The sequence below is a fragment of the Pongo abelii genome, chromosome 10, assembly GCF_028885655.2.
Source record: "Pongo abelii isolate AG06213 chromosome 10, NHGRI_mPonAbe1-v2.0_pri, whole genome shotgun sequence".
Taxonomy (NCBI): Eukaryota; Metazoa; Chordata; class Mammalia; order Primates; family Hominidae; genus Pongo; species Pongo abelii.
The window spans coordinates 34,619,678-34,633,675 of record NC_071995.2 but is presented as its reverse complement, the minus strand read 5'-3'; the positions used below and the strand labels follow the sequence as shown (position 1 = coordinate 34,633,675).

General features: G+C 37.0%; 1 pseudogene; it reads right to left on the bottom strand.

Annotated features, from left to right (window-relative positions):
- Positions 1–11,682: 11,682 nt before the first annotated feature.
- On the bottom strand, positions 11,683–12,905 carry LOC100460301 (hsc70-interacting protein-like; annotated as a pseudogene).
- Between the last annotated feature and the right edge of the window lie 1,093 nt (positions 12,906–13,998).

Here is a 13,998-nt window from a genome sequence, read left to right as displayed (position 1 = left end):
CTTATAAGCTGTATTCCTAGGTATTTTATTCTCTTTGTAGCAATTGTGAATGGGAGTTCACTCATGATATGGCTGTCTATTATTGGTGTATAGGAATGCTTGTGATTTTTGCACATTGATTTTGTATCCTGAGACTTTGCTGAAGTTGCTTATCAGCTCATGGAGATTTTGGGCTGAGACAATGAGGTTTTCTAAATATACAATCATGTCACCTGCAAACGGAAACAATTTGACTTCCTCTTTTCCTAATTGAATACCATTTATTTCTTTCTCTTGCCTGATTGCCCTGGCCAGAACTTCCAATACTATGTTGAAGAGAAGTGTTGAGAGAGGGCATCCTTGTCTTTTGCTGGTTTTCAAAGGAAATGCTTCCAGCTTTTGCCCATTCAGTATGATATTGGCTGTGGGTTTGACATAAATAGCTCTTATTATTTTGATGTACGTTCCATCTGTACCTAGTTTGTTGAGAGTTTTTAGCATGAAGGGCTGTTGAATTTTGTCGAAGGCCTTTTCTGCATCTATTGAGATAATCATGTGGTTTTCGTCATTAGTTTTGTTTATGTGATGGATTACGTTTATTGATTTGCATATGTTGAGCCAGCCTTGCATCCCAGGGATGAAGCCAACTTGACAGCAGCGGATAAGCTTTTTGATGTGCTGCTGGATTTGGTTTGCCAGTATTTTATTGAGGATTTTCGCATCGATGTTCATCAGGGATATTGGCCTGAAATTTGCCTTCTTTCTTGTGTCTCTGCCAGGTTTTGGTATCAGGGTGATGCTGGCCTCATAAAATGAATTAGGGACGATTCCCTCTTTTTCTATTGTTTGGAATAGTTTCAGATAGAATGGTACCAGCTCCTCTTTGTACCTCTGGTGGAATTTGGCTGTGTATCCTTCTGGTCCTGGACTCTATTTGGTTGGTACGCTATTAATTTCTGCCTCAATTTCAGAACTTGTTATGGGTCTATTTAGGAATTTGACTTCTTCCTGGTTTAGTCTTGGGAGGGTGCATGTGTCCAGGAATTTATCCATTTCTCCTAGATTTTTTAGTTCATTTGCGTAGAGGTGTTTATAGTATTCTCTGATGGTAGTTTGTATTTCTTTGGGATTTGTGGTGATATCCCCTTCATCATTTTTATTGCATCTATTTGATTCTTCTCCCTTTTCTTCTTTTTTTATTCTGGTTAGCAGTCTATCTATTTTGTTGATCTTTTCAAAAAACCAGCTCCTGGATTCACTGATTTTTTTGAAGGTTTTTTTCATGTCTCTATCTCCTTCAGTTCTGCTCTGATCTTAGTTATTTCTTGTCTTCTGCTAGGTTTTGAAATTGTTTGCTCTTGCTTCTCTAGTTCTTTTAATTGTGATGTTAGGGTGTCAATTTTAGATCTTTCTTGCTTTCTCTTGTGGGCATTTAATGCTACAAATTTCCCTCTACACACTGCTTTAAATGTGTCCCAGAGATTCTGGTACATTGTGTCTTTGTTCTTATTGGTTTCAAAGAACATCTTTATTTCTGTCTTAATTTTGTTATTTACCCAGTAGTCATTCCAGAGCAGGTTGTTCAGTTTCCCTGTAGTTGTGCGGTTTTGAGTTTCTTATTCCTGAGTTCTAATTTGATTGCACTGTGGTCTGAGAGACTGTTTGTTATGATTTCCATTGTTCTGCATTCGCTGAGGAGTGTTTTACTTCCAATTATATGGTCAATTTTGGAATACATGTGATGTGGTGCTGAGAAGAATGTATAATCTGTTGATTTGGGGTGGAGAGTTCTCTAGATGTCTATTAGGTCTGCTTGGTCCAGAGCTGAGTTCAATCCTGTATATCCTGATGGATTTTCTGTCTCCTTGATCTGTCTCTTATTGACAGTGGGGTGTTAAAGTCTCCCACTATTATTGTGTTGGTGTCTAAGTCTCTTTGTAGGTCTCTAAGAACTTGCTTTGTGGATCTGAGTGCTCCTGTATTGGGTGCATACATATTTAAGATAGTTAGCTCTTCTTGTTGCATTGATCCCTTTACCATTAATGCCCTCCTTTGTCTGTTTTGATCTTTGTTGGTTTAAAGTCTGTTTCATCAGAGACTAGGATTGCAACCCCTGCTTTTTTTTTTTTTTTTTTTTTTTTGCTTTCCATTTGCTTGGTAAATATTCCTCCATCCCTTTATTTTGAGCCTATATGTGTCTTTGCACATGAGATGGGTCTCCTGAATAAAGCACACTGATGGGTCTTGACTCTTTATCCAATTTGCCAGTCTGTGTCTTTTAATTGGGGCATTTAACTCGTTTACATTTAAGGTTAATATTGTTATGTGTGAACTTGTTCCTGCCATTATGATGCTAGCTGGTTATTTTGCCCATTAGTTGATGTAGTTTCTTCAAAGCAACGATGGTCTTTACAATTTGGTGTGTTTTTGCAGTGGCTGGTTCCAGTTGTTCCTTTCCATGTTTAGTGCTTCCTTCAGGAGCTCTTGTAAGGCAGGCCTGGTGGTGACAAAATCCTTCAGCACTTCCTTGTCTGTAAAGGATTTATTTTTCCTTCACTTATGGAGCTTAGTTTGGCTGAAAATGAAATTCTGGGTTGAAAATTCTTCCTTTAAGAATGTTGAATTTTGTTCCCCACTCTCTTCTGGCTTGTAAGGTTTCTGCTGAGAAATCCACTGTTAATCTGATGGGTTTTCCTTTGTGAGTAACCCGACTTTTCTCTCTGGCTGCACTTAGCATTTTTTCCTTCATTTCAACCTTGGTGAATCTGACGAGTATGTGTCTTGGGGTTGTTCTTCTTGAGGACTATCTTTGTGGTGTTCTCTGTATTTCCTGAATTTGAATGTTGGCCTGCCTTGCTAGGTTGAGGAAGTTCTCCTGGATAATATCCTGAAGAGTGTTTTCCAACTTGGTTCCATTCTCCCTGTCACTTTCAGGTAAAGCGATCAAATGTAGATTTGGTCTTTTCACATAATCCCATATTTCTTGGAGGCTTTGTTTGATTCTTTTCACTTTTTCTTCTCTAATCTTGTCTTCTCACTTTATTTCATTGAGTTGGTCTTCAATCTCTGATATCCTTTCTTCTGCTTGATCGATTTGGCTATTGATACTTGTGTATGCTTCATGAAGTTCTCATACTGTATTTTTCAGCCCCATCAGGTCATTTATGTTCTTCTCTAAACTGGTTATTCTAGTTAACAATTCGTCTAACCTTTTTTCAAGGTTCTTAGCTTCCTTGCATTGGGTTAGAACATGTTCCTTTATCTTGGAGAAATTTGTTATTACCCACCCTCTGAGGCCTACTTCTGTCAATTCATCAAACTCAGTCTCTGTCCAGTTTTGTTCCCTTGCTGGCAAGGAATTGCGATTCTTTGGAGGAGAAGAGGCGTTCTGGTTTTTGGAATTTTCAGCCTTTTTGTTCTGGTTTCTCCACATCTTCCTGGATTTATCTACCTTTGGTCTTTGAAGTCAGTGACCTTTGGATGGGGTCTCTGAGTGGACCTTCTTTTTCTTAATGTTGATACTATTCCTTTCTGTTTGTTAGTTTTCCTTCTAACAGGCCGCTCTGCTGCAGGTCTGCTGGAGTTTGCTAGAAGCTCACTCCAGACCCTGTTTGCCTGGGTATCACCAGCAGAGGCTGCAGAACAGCAAAGATTGCTGCCTGTTCCTTCCTCTGGAAGATTTGTTGTAGAGGGGCACCCGCCAGATGCCAGCCAGAGCTCCCCTGTATGTGGTGTCTGTTGGCCCCTACTGGGAGGTGTCTACCAGTCAGTGTACATGGGGGTCAGGGACTCACTTAAGGAGGCAGTCTGTCCCTTATCAGAGCTCAAACTCTGTGCTGGGAGATCTGCTGCTCTCTTCATAACTGCCAGGCAGGGACATTTAAGTCTGCTGAAGCTGTCCTCACAAGTGCCCCTTCCCCCAGGTGCTCTATCCCAGGGAGGTGGGGGTTTCATCTATAAGTTCCTGACTGAGGCTGCTGCCTTTTTTTCAGAGCTGCCCTGCCCAGAGAGGAGGGAATCTAGAGATTCAGTCTGGCCACTGCAGCCTTGCTGAGCTGAGGTGGGCTGGGCCCAGTTCGAACTTCCCAGTGGTTTTGTTTACACTGTGAGGGTAAAACCACCTACCCAAGCCTCAGCAATGGTGGACGCCCCTCCCCACACCAAGCTTGAACATCCTCAGTGGAGCTCAGACTGCTGTGCTGGCAGCAAGAATTTCAAGCCAGTAGATCTTAGCTTGCTGGGCTTCGTGGGAATGGGACCCAGCAAGCCAGTCCACTTGGCTCCCTGGCTTCAGCCCCCTTTCCAGGGAATGGCTCTGTCTTGCTGGGTGCCACTGGGGTATGGAAAAAGAACTGCGGCTAGCTGGGTGTCTGCCCAAAGGGCTGCCCAATTTTGTGCTGGAAATCCAGGGCCCTGGTGGTGTAGGCACTGGAGAGAATCTCCTGGTCTGTGGGTTGTGAAGACCATGGGAAAAACGCAGTATCTGGGCCGGAGTGCACAGCACAGTCCCTAATGGCGTCCCTTGGCTAGGAGAGGGAGTTCCTCAATCCCTTGCGCTTCCCTGGTGAGGAGACACCCCACCCTGCTTCCGCTCAACCAGTCCCAATGAGAAAAACTGGGCACCTCAGTTGGAAATGCAGAAATCACCCACCTCCTGTGTCAATGTCACTGGGAGCTGCAGACCAGAGCTCTTACTATTCGGCCATCTTGCCAGCAATCCCACATTCCTCTTTCTAGGCAACTTAACATAGCAAAAGAATAAAGTGACTGCAACTAAATCAGCTGAAACCATTAGAGTTACTGGACAAAGTGCTCTGAGTTCATTGACAGTTTTCAATTATCTGTGTGTATCACAGAAAGTGTAAATATACAATATTAAGGTGTTCATTTAAAAGTAATATTTACCCTATGTACTCTGGATACTTGAAAACAGTTCAGAAGCATGTTCTTGCTTTAAATTCATAGGAAGATTATATTACTCCCTCATTTACTATTAAGTTTACTAAGTGCTATTTATGCATGTGAATACAAGGAAGCACAGACTCTTTAATTTAATTATCAGACATTGATATGTTACTGTATTTTGAACACCAGACTGGCAATTGTTTCAATTTGAAACAATCAGCCAGCTGAAAAAAATCTAAAATCACTTAAACCTTAAAAATTTGTTTTGTTAAATAATTTGAATGATAATGAAATACAAGCTCACATGGAGAAACAATTTTCATTTAATATTTTTATAATGTTCCTTGCATCTAATTTAAATGAGATTACATTTTCCTATATTTATTTTGATTTAGTATAATGAAGTCAAAGCAAAGCATTTAAGAAAGATACGCACAAATGTTCTTAGGATCAAAATAAAGAAATATGAGCTCTATGAAAGTTTAAAGGGAGGTTACCACCATTTATTGAATTTCTGCAAAATATTAAGCATTGGAATCTGAGCTTTACATATATTACATCATTAATCCATATACCATAAAGTGTTATGATTCTAAATTAATAAAAGATTCTGAACTTTTGGCATAGTTATTGCTTAAAATGTTGGAAGACATGGCAAGGCTGGGGTTTGAATCTATGCTAACTCCAGACCCAAGCTCATAATTATTAAACTATAATACTTTTGCTATTGTCTGAATGTGTGTGTCTCTCCAAAATTCATATTTTGAAATCCTAACCTCAAAGATGATAGTATTAGGATGTGGGAGGTAATTTGGTCTGATAAAACAAGGTTAAGGGAGCATATCTGGCCCTTCTCCTATGTGAGGACACAAGATGAAAACTGCTCTCTGTGAACTAAGAAGTGGGTACTCACCACTGATCTCCTGGCACTTTTATCTCGAGCTTCTCAGCCTCCAGAACTGTGAGAAATAATTTCTGTTGTTTATAAGTTAATCCATTTTATGGTATAAATAGCCCTAACATACTAAGACTACCTGTTCCAAAAATTATTGCAATCTTTTAAAAAATCCCTTTCTAAACTTTAGATTTATTTGAAATTATTATGATCTAAGTAGTTCTTTCATATTATAATAGTAACACATGGTTGTCATATAAAATTTAGGTGATATAGGTATATAAGCTAAAGGATAAAAATTAAAATAATCCAATCATATCAGTGTTCAATTGCAGAGAACAAATTGCAAATGTTTTCTCTCATTCTGTGTGTTGCCTTTTTACTCTGTTCTTTTAATACATAAAATTGTTTAAATTTTAATAATGTTCAACTTCTCTCTTTTTCTTTTATTGTCTGTGACATTGAGGTCATATCCAATAAATTTTTGCCAAGTTTAATGTTATGAAACTTTTGCATTATATTGTCTTCTAAGGGTTTTATAGTTTTAGGTATTACATTTATTTAGGTCTTTGGTTCATTTTGAGTTAATTTTTGAATGACGGTGCTAAGTAAGAGTCTAACTTCATTTCTTTGCACGTCGATAACCGATTTTTCTAGCACCAAAACTGTTTTTCCCCCATTGAATGGCACCACATCAAAATAATTTGACCATATGTGGGAAGATTTTTTTTTCTGTTTTTTTTTTTTTTTTGACAGAATCTCACTCTGTCATCCAGGCTGGAGTGTAGTGGCATGATCCCAGCTCACTGCAACCTTTGCCTCCCAGGTTCAAGTGATTCTCCTGCCTCAGCCTCCTGAGTAGCTGGGATTACAGGTGCCTGCCACCACACCTGGATAATTTTTGTATTTTTAGTAGAGACGGGGTTTCACCATGTTGGCCAGGCTGGTCTCGAACTCCTGACCTCAGGTGATCTGCTTGCCTCAGCTTCCCAAAGTGCTGAGATTACAGGCGTGAGCCATCACGCCCACCTATTTTTCTGGGTTCTTTATTCTATTTCATTGGTCTACATATCTGTCCTTATGAGAAGTGTAAGTGCTTCAGCTTTGTTCCCTTTTATTCAAGATATTTTGGGCTATTCAGGGTCCCTGGAGATTCCATGTAAACTTTTAAATGGGCTTTCTCTTTCTACAAAAAGAAATCATTGAGATTTTGATAGGAATTGCATTGAATTTTGGGTAGTGTTGACATATTAACAGTATTAAGTCTTCCAATCTTGGAATGTGGGACATTTTTCCACGGATTTATGTATTCTTTAATTTCAGCAATGTTTTATCATTTTCATTGTACAAATTTTTCAGCTGCCCAGTTAATACCTAAGTACTTTCTTTTCTTTGATGTCATTGTAATGGAATTATTTTTGTAATTTTCTTTTCAGATTGTTTACTGTTAGTGTATAAAAATTCAACTGATTTTTATGTGTTGACTTTGCATACTGCTATTTTGCTGAATTCATTTATTGATTCTAACAGGTTTTTTTGTGGAATCTAGGGTTTTCTAAACATAAAAGCATATCATCTGTGAACAGAGATAATTTTACTTCTTTCTTTTAACTTAGGTGCCTTTTATTTCTTTTTCTGGCATAAATGCCCTAAATAGGAATTCCAGTCCTACATTGAATAGAAGTGGTGAAAGCAGTCTTCCTTGCCTTGTTTCTGATCTTAGAGGAAAAGCTTTCAATCTTTCACAGTAGAGTATAATGTTCACTGTAGGCTTTTTATATATGGCTTGTATTATATTGAGGTACTTTCCTTCTATTCATAGTTTGTTGAATGAATGTTTTAATTATAAAAGAATGTTGAATTTTGTGGGATAATTTTTCTGCATCAGTTGAGATAATTATGTAGGTTTTTCTCTCATTCTGTTAATGTGATATATGACATTGAGCAATTTTTATATATTAAACATCATTGCATTCAGAAATAAGTTGCATTTGATCATAGTGTATAATCATTTTGATATACTGCTGAGTTCCATTTGCTAATATTTTGCTGAGGATTTCTGCATCATTGTTTATAGGGACATTGTCCTGTAATTTTCTTTTCCTATAGTGTCTTTGTCTGGCTTTGGTATCAGGTTCATGCTGACCTTATAGAATGAGACAGGAAATGTTCTCTCCTCTTCAATTCCTCCTCTTCATTTTTTTTTAAAAAGGTTTGAACAGATTAGTGCTCATTTTTATTTAAATGTTTGGCAGAATTCACCAGTGAATCCATCAGGTCTAAGGTTTTTCTTTGTTGGAAGATTTTTCGATTACCGATTCAATCTCATTATTAGTAATAGATCTATTCATGTTTTCTATTTCTTCATGATTTAGCGTTGTTTGCTTCATATTTCTAGGAATTTGTCCACTTCATTGAAATTATCCAATTATTGGCATATAATTTGTCATTGCACTCTCATAATCCTTTTTACTTCCGTAGAATCAGTAGTCATATGCCCACTTTCCGTTCTGATTTTAGTAGTTTGAGTCTTCTCTCTTTATTTCTTAGTCCCATTTGGTGTCTAAATGTTTGTAATTGTTGTATCTTCCTACCTGTATTAAGCCTTTTATGAATATAAAGTTTCCTTCTTGTCTTTAAGAAGATTAAAGTTTATTTTGATTTAAAGTCTATTTTGTCTGATATAACTACCCCTGCTTTCTTTTGATTACTATTTGCATGAAATATCTTTTTCCTTTTGTCCACCTTCAATCTATTTGTATCTTTGATCTAAAATGAGTCTCTTGTGGACAGCATATACTTCGACCATGTTTTTTCAATCCATTCATCCAATGGCTGTCATTTGATTGGCAAGTTTAATCCATTTACATTTAAAGTAATTACTTATAAGGGTGGACTTGTCATTTTACTATTTGTTTTCTATATGGCTTATAACTTTTTGGTATTTCATTTCCTGTATTACTGTCTTCTAGGTTTAGTTTAATTTTTGTAGTGGAATGTTAAAATTCATTTCTCATTTCCTTTTGTATACATTCTATAGATATTTTCTTTGTGGTTATGAGGATTATGTTTAATACCCTAAAGTTATAATACTCTAATTGGCATTTATACCAGGTTAACTTAAGTAACATATAAAAACTCTACTCTTTTAACAGTTCTGCCTCCACCCTTTTTCATGTCATTCACAGAAAGACATTTGTATACGTTATGTGTTCCAAAACATATACTAATAATTATTAGTCTCTTAAATCACATAGCAAACACAATTTGGAGTTATAAAGGAAAGTTTCAATAATACTAACCTTTAGACTACTTTTTTAAAGTTTCAAATTCTGTAGAAAACTAGAAGTACAGTTACAAACCATTGTTATAATACTACTAGTTTTTATAATTGCTCACATTCTTATTTTTATTGAGATTTTTATTTCTTCATACAGCTTTGAGTTACTGACCAGTGTCCTTTCATTTTATCTTGCAGGACTCCCTTGAGTATTTTTTTGCAGGGAAAGGCTATCGGTAAAGAATTCCCTTGGCTTTTGTTTTATGAGACCATTTTAATTTCTCCCTCACTTTTGAAAGAAAGTTTTAGATATAGAATCCTTGGTTGACAGTATTTTTTTTCTTTTAGCACTTTGACTGTATTGACTTTTGGCCTCCAAATTTGCTGAGAAATCAGCTGATAGTCTTGTTGAGGATTTGTTATATGTGACAAGTTCCTTCCCTCTTGCTGCTTTCAAGAGTCTCTTAGTTTTTGTCTCTAAAAAATTTTACTATAATGTGCCTCAGTGTGAGTCTTTTTTAGTTCATTTTACTTGGAATTCATTGAGCTTCTTAAATAATTATTTTAATGTCTTTCATCACATTTTGGAATATTTCCACTATTATTCTTTCAAAAATTATCTCTTTCTCTTTCTGTCTCTTCTCCTTCTGGGACTCTCTCAATGAATATGTTGGTTGATGCTGTCCCACATGTCCTATAGGCTCTTTTCACTTTCCTTCAATCTTTTTTCTTTCTGCTCCTCAGACTCAGTTTCCATTGTCCTAGCCTCAACTTTATTGATTCTTTCTTCTTTCTGTTCAAATCTCTCTGAATCCCCATAGTGATTTTTTTTTCATTTCAATTATTATAATTTCAGGTCCAGAAATTCTCTTTGGTTTCCTTTTACGTTTTCCATCTCTTTATTGGTATTTCCATTTTTTTCCACACATCATTTTCTTGACTTTCTCCACATCTTCCTTTAGTTCCTTCAGCATCTTTAAAGCAGTTGTTTTAGGATCTTTGTTTAGTAGATCTACCATCAGGTCTTTTTCAGTGACATTTCTGTTGATTTATTTTTTTCTTTTGAATGGGTTATATTTGCCAATTTCTTCATATGTCTTTTGATATTTTTGTTGAAAACTAGACATTTGAATCTAATAATATGGTTAACTCTGGAAATCAAATCCTCTCCCTTTCCCAGGGTTTGCAGTTTTATTATAGCTTTTGTTGCTGTTGTTGTAGGCTGTCTCTGTGCCAAATAGCAGCCTGTGGTGTAAACTTCAGGTCTTCTGAAGTCTTTTCTGAGCCCACACCTTTCCTTACACATGCATGGTAACTTTCTAATTTTCCCCATGTATGCAATTGCTTTTCAAGGTCCTAGTCTTTAATGTCTGGCTTCCAAGAGGGGAAAAGGAGAAAAATAGGTGTGGCAGGAATCACTGGCCCTTTAAATCACCTGGAAGTCGTTTCAGTCATAGAGGGAGGGCTTGCAGCAACTAGGGGAGAGGCAACAACAATGCCTCCCTTTCCCCTCCCCCGTCTCTGTCTGCACCTCTGTGATCAGAAATAGCAATTGGTAATGAGAACACAGAACCTGATATTTGGAAGACAGGATACTTTTGCCCAACGTGGCTCCTGCAAACTGTGGGCAGGTTGTTCCAGGAACACATGCAAGCTGCCTGCCATGGGGTTGGGGGTGGGAGACAGATTCTATGGTGGTAAGAGCTAAAATCGACTTAAATTAACTGCAATTTACCATCCAAGCCATCCCTGAAAGTTACAAGCCTTCAATAGACTCCAGAGTTCCAAAATATTTACACCAGACCCATTTTGCTAATGCAATTGTTGTCTAGGTGGGGAGACAGATTCCTGGCATTTCCTATTTCCATCATCTCAGATTCCTCTCACCAATAGCTCTTTATTGAATAACTGAATGGTGTTCAATTTTGCCAATATGCCACACGTGATCTAATAAATCCCCCATTTTGGAAATGTAAATTGTTCTAACATTTTTAGTATTATAAACAATGTTCTGATAAATATTTTTCTTACTAAATCAGTTAATCCACTCATGATATTTCCTTTAGGATAAACTGTTAGAAGTATACTTCTAAGTAAAGCATGCAAAAATGTAATACTATTAAGTAATTTAGAGAAATATAACATCTACTTATTTTCTTACCAACAGTGTACACAACTACCCAGTTATCTTGCCTACACTGGCTCTTATAATTGTTTTTTAAAGCTGATTATATTGTTAAATTCTGCAGTTACTTGACTATTAATGAAGTTATTTTATGTGTTAATTTGTCTTGGCTAAATTTTTTAAAAATTCCTGTTGCCTACTTCATTATTAAAATTTGACTTTGGTTTTAATTAATTTATGAAATCTTTTATTATTGAGATATTATTGTTACTAACCTTTTTGGCATATATGCCACACACATTTTTCTAAGTTCATTTCTTTGTTTTAAATATTTTTAAAGTTTAAAAAATGTTTAAAGTTTGTAATTCCTAGTAGGAAAACATTATCTAAATGAATACCCTAATGGCAAACCACTGTAAAATGCTTCAGCTGCATTTGGGGTTGAGGGGTAGTGATTATCTTCAAAGCGACCCAGCTCTCTTGATGAGAAGGTCAAAAGTACACTGGTTCATATTATTGTGACACCCATCCAAAGAATCCTAGGTGATCTAGGTTGCTTTTCCTTCAACAAGGGCTTTATTTATCAGGAGGGCATTATTATGCTTGACCTCCAAATTTGGCTGATAATTTACTGATAAGATTCATAACCTTTGGGTTGCTGTGGTTTGACATGTTTGCTGGGTTCTGAGCTACATGCTGGAAGGCCACTATAACTTTTGGATCCTGTTTGGCTGCAAGAACCTCTGGATCACTAAGAATTTCATTAAGTCCAGGCATTCCTGCCACTCCAGGTATGGCCCCTCCCATTCCCAGCATTCCTCCATGAAAATTATCAGGCATTCCCCCAGGAAAGCCACCAGGAAAAGAGCCATACTGAACTCCTGACTGTCCTCTGGCTTCTTCCTCTATTTGGGCTCTCTCATGCTCTTCTGGAGCCTTCTTAACTCTTTCTATTCTTTCTTTGATCTCTCGCTCTTCACGTTTTCTCTCACACTTTTTCTGATGTTCTGCAATTTTCTGCACCCTAGGTTCAACTTCTTTCAGCATTGCTCTAGCATCTTCATCATAATCCAATTTAAAGGCAAGGCCAAGCAAGATCATGGGTTGCTTCGTTCCAATGGCCTAAGAAGTCTGTGTGGTTTCCCTCATGACTTGTAAGGCTGAACTGAATCAGGATTTATTTCCATGGCTCTGTCACAGTCTCAAATGGCAGCATTTGGCTTCTGTAATTTGACAAAGACACTGGCCCTCTTGGTATACAGAACGGCCAAGGGAGGATTCAGCTTGATGGAATCTGTGAATGAGTCGATGGCTTTCTGCAGTTCATCATCAGTTAGGGCTTCAGTGGCATCCACTTTCTTATCATTTACCTGATCCATCATCATCTTATCATTTACCGGATCCATCATCATCTCTGCATTTTCATTTCCCATTTCTTGAGGGGCATCAGTGTCTGGTTCAATCACACCTTCATTATCAGTTCCTAGATCACTTTCCTCACTTGATGGTTTGTCTGTCTTTAAATCTCCTCCGCCTTCTTAGTGTTTTTTCTTCCTTGATATTTTCTTCTGATTGAGCTTTCTGAGTAGCAGATGGCACTTTACCCTTCACGCTCTCTACCCACTCCCTCAGGAAGTGCATTTTCTCATGCGCAGAACGCTCGGATCCTGCTTACATATTTTCATGAAGGCCAGAAGCTCATTCACTTTGCAGGGGTCCATGGTCAGCAGGTGGTGGGTGAAGCTGAGGGGCTGCCGCTGGGTTCCCAGGCCAGGCCCTGGCTTAACATGACCTCAGTTTCCACATGAATGACCTCAGTTCATTTTTTATGATGTTTTTCACTATATTCTTATCCTGTGTTATGGTTTCAATTTTTACATTAAAAATGGTCTAAACATTTTTATTTTAGAATTAATTTTTAGAATTAATTTTAAATATATAAGGTATTCAAAATTAAATGCTGTGTGGTGATAAATAAGCATTTGTTGTTTTTTAAAAGATAATAGCTTATTGAGATATTCACATTTAATATTCAATCTTTGAAAGTGTATAATTCAGTGGTTTTTAGTGTATCCACAGAGTTGTGTAAACATCACTACTAACTTTGAAATATTTCATTACCAAAAAAAAAAAAAACCTTTCCATTGGTAGTCACTGCCCATTCCCCAGTTCTTCCTGCCCCCTTCCCCAGATCCTGAAAGCCACTAATCTACTTTTCATCCCTGAGAATTTATGTACCCTGGAGACTTAGTATAAATGGTGCCTCACAGTATGCGGTCTTTTGTGACTGGCTTCTTTCACTTAACACAGTATTTTCTGGATTCACCTATGTTGTAGCTTGTATCAGTAATTTATTATTTTTTATTGCCAAATAATATTCTATGGTACAGAATATATCATATTTTGTTTATCCATTAATCAGCTGATGGATATTACCACTTTTTGCAAAGTAGGAATAATACTGCTATGAATATTAATGTACAATTTTTTCGTGTGAAAATATGTTTCCAGTTCTCCTGGCTAAATACTAAGAAGTGAATTAGTAGATAACTCATAGGAAGTTCTACCTGGTTTTCCAATGTCATTGTACCATTTTTATTTCTACCAGAGATGCATAAGTGTTCTACACTCTCTCACTGACATGTGTTATATCTGTCTTTTAATAATAGCTATCTTAGTTGAAATGAAGTAATATGTTACTATGGTTTTAATTTGCATTTCTCTAATGGCTAATGATGTTGAATATCTTTTTTTTATTATTATTATACTTCAAGTTTTAGGGTACATGTGCACAATGTGCAGGTTAGTTACATA